Consider the following 3,648-nt stretch of genomic DNA (forward strand, 5'->3'; position numbering starts at 1 on the left):
CTAGGCAGGGAGGGGATGGGAGGGTATTTATAAGGGCTTCTTGGTGGGAGATAGTCACCCTGTGGGGACCACTAAAGATCTCCAGGCACACTTTGGCCCGTCCCAGCAAGGGGGGTCCTTTTCTGGAAGCTTCAATCAACCAAGTGTATTAGGGGAACATAGGGGGCATTTTATTATTGATCACAGTCATTATTATTGTTATTATATTGCTATTTTTATTAAACCTCGCCCTGCTACAGGGTGGGGAGTGAAAGAAGTATTTATCTCTTTAAACGCCATATTCCCGGGAGGGATGGGCTCTGACGCTCCAAGATGTGGCAAGAACCAATAAAGCCAACTTTATAAGCTGCTGGCCTCCCTGCCTAGGTCTGTCTTGCTGTGAAAAAATGGGAGTATGGAAGGAGGAGGAGCGGTTGGGATCATGGACCGTTGAGAGCTGGCCTTTGTGAGCATGTGCGTGCCCTCAACAAGACCACAGGGCAATTTCGGATGGTCTCCAGGAGCTGTGATTTTGGGCGGGTTTTTTTGTTGTTGCTTGGTTCATTGGTTAGTTTTGGTTGCTGTCTATGTTTTTTTTTTTCGAGACAGGGTCTTAAATATGTATCTGTGATGGCTAGTCTGGAACTCAGCTTGTAGCCCAGGATTACCTCAAAATGACTAAAAATGCCTCTGATAGAGTTAAACATGTGTGCCCTATACTCAGCCACATTGGGTTGTGAGATGGGATCTCTCCTTATCCTCCGAGTTGGTAGCCATCCTCAGGCTGGCCCACTGAACCATCCCAGGAATCTGTTTTCCCCTCTGAAGAGCTGGGACTCTAAGATCCACCCCACCTGCTTTCTCACCTGGGCTCTAGCGACCAGACTCAGGGTCTCATGCTTGCACAGAAGAATCTCACCAACCCAGCCATCTTCCCAGATCCAAGAACCGGATGTCAGGGGCTAAAGAAATGCTTCATTGGTTAAGAGCACTGATCACTCTTCTGAAAGATCTGGGTTCAATTACCAGCAATCATGTGGTGCTTCACCGCCATCTATAAGGACAGTTCTGGGGATCTGTTGTCCTCTTCTGACCTCTAGGTACAGGCACACACACAGTGTTACACACAGAGACAAGATAAACCTTCAATTCCAGCACTCAGGAGGCAGAGGCAGGAAAATCTCTAAGTCTGAGGCCAACCTGGTCTACAGAACAAGTTTCAGGACAGCCGGGGCTATACAGAAATCCTGTCTCAGATAGATAGATAGATTGATTGATAGACAGACAGACTTGCTCAAAGAGAGTAAATGGGTACAGTTTGATAATGAAAGGATGGCTTACAGATGTGAAGGCAGTGTTAGGTAGCCTCCCCAGGAGGGTGGTACCCTAGAATCTTACCAGGAAGGGAATAGTGCCCCATACTGTCTGTAGCCGTAGCCTGCCCAAGACAACTTTGGCTATGGCTGAGCAGAAATTCAGGCCTGAAGGCAATTCTCTCTTTTTACTCTGTGCCCACCCTCTCCCTTCTCTTGCCTTCAAGCAAACCCAGCCAGCATCAGAGACCCTTAGAGTTCAGGTTTGCAGTTGGTAGAAGACCACCTTGAAGGTATAGTCAGTGGAATGGGTAGGAGTAGATCTGAGGCCGGCTAAGGGCCTCTGCAGCTCTGACGCTGGAACATGTAAGGCATCTAAGAAGTGGGAAGGGCTTACGGGTGTTTTACCTGTTCTTAGCCAGGGGTTCCATGACTGGGTAGCATCCAGACCTCCAGACTGAGACAGAGGGTAAGTTCTAAACCCTGGGACAAGGGCAGACCATAAAGCTGGAGGGAAAGTAGGTCAAGAAGATGGGGTACCCCCGTGTGGTTGAGAATGAGATTGCAGATGCGCTGCAGAATTAGAGGGCCTGAGAAGTGTGGGCTAGAGAGTCAGACCCAAACTATGTTCCAGCACCCACGTGGTGGCTCACAATGATCCATAACTGTTCCAGGGCATCTGTTGTCTTCATGTGATGTCTGAGCAGCAGGCGCACACACGGTGCACATAGAAACATGCACTTATACACGCAAAATAAAATCCTATCTCACAAAAGGTTCTAGCGAGACTCTGGTGCAGTGGCAATGCCAAACGCTGCCAAGCTGTTTGGAAACTGTCTCTTCTATCCATTGGGAAGCACAGGGTCTGACTGAGACGTGGAGCAGACGAAAAGGATGTTCTAGCAAGTTAAGACGTAAACCCATCCCTCATCAAACTGGAGAAAAGACTGCTCTGCCCTGACACAGAAAGTTGGCCAAGGGCTGGAGAGATGGCTCAGCGGCCAAGAGCATTGGCTGCTCTCCCAGAGATCCTGAGTTCAATTCTCAGCAACCACCTGTAATGAGATCTGATGTCCTCTTCTGGTGTCTGAAGACAGTGACAGTGTACTCATATAAATGAAATAAATAAATCTTAAAATAATAATTAAAAAAAAGTCGACCAAATTCTACTCTCATTTCCAAGTTCTTACGTTTTTTGTACTTTTAATTACATTTTTAAAATTGTTTTTGTAATTGCAGGTGTGAAGGTCAGAGATAACTTTTGGGAGTCAGGCCTCCGTGACCTTTAGTGGGCTCCAGGGATCAGAGTTAGGCCCTCAGGCTTTTGTCTGACAAGTGCTTTTACCCAGCGAAGTGTCTTAGCTAACCATTAGTTAGGGTTGTTTTTGTTTTGTTTTGTTTTTTGAGACAGGGTTTCTCTGTATAGCCCTGGCTGTCCTGGAGCTCACTTTGTAGACCAGGCTGGCCTTGAACTCAGAAATCCGCCTGCCTCTGCTTCCGGAGTGCTAGGATCAAAGGCGTGCGCCACCATGCCCGGCTTAGTTACAGTTTTTGAAAAGTCAATTTCCCCAATATTTTGCTTGCTTGTTTTTCAAAACAGAATTGCTCTGTGTAGTCTGGCTGTCTTAGAACTGGCTCTGTAGGTCAGGTTGGACTCAAACCCAGAGGTCCACCAGCCTCTGCCTCCAGAGTGCTAGGATTAAAGGCGTGCGCCACACTGCTCGGCAATTTTTCATACTTTACATACAAAAAAGTTCTTTTTATCTTATATACATGGAGATTTTGTCTGTGTGTGTGTGCATCATGTGCATTTACTGTGTGTATGTACATCATGTGTGCTTGTGGTTCAGATGGTGTCATTGGGTCATCTGAAACTTTTCCTTATTTTAGATTTTTAAAAATTTATTATATATATATATATGTATATACATACATAAATATACATATATATCTGTGCACCACATACATGCATGGTGCCTGCTCAGGTCCAAAGGGAGCATCAGATTCCCTGGAAACAGAATTACAGACTGATGTGAGCCCCCTTGTGGGTGCTGGGAATCTAAATTGGGTCCTCTGCAAGGACCACTGAACCATCTTTCCAGCCCGAGAAGTAAATCTCAAAAGTTGTCCTCTGACCTTGACACGAGTCCTCTGTGGCATTAATGCCTTAAATAAATGTTAGAAAAAGGAGGAGGGGGGCTGGTGAGATGGCTCAGTGGGTAAGAGCACCCGACTGTTCTTCTGAAGGTCCTCTCTTCTGAAGGTCCGGAGTTCAAATCCCAGCAACCACATGGTGGCTCACAACCATCCGTAACAAGATCTGATGCCCTCTTCTGGAGTGTCTGAAGACAGCTAC

The sequence above is a fragment of the Mus pahari genome, chromosome 1 (assembly GCF_900095145.1).
Source record: "Mus pahari chromosome 1, PAHARI_EIJ_v1.1, whole genome shotgun sequence".
Classification (NCBI taxonomy): domain Eukaryota; kingdom Metazoa; phylum Chordata; class Mammalia; order Rodentia; family Muridae; genus Mus; species Mus pahari.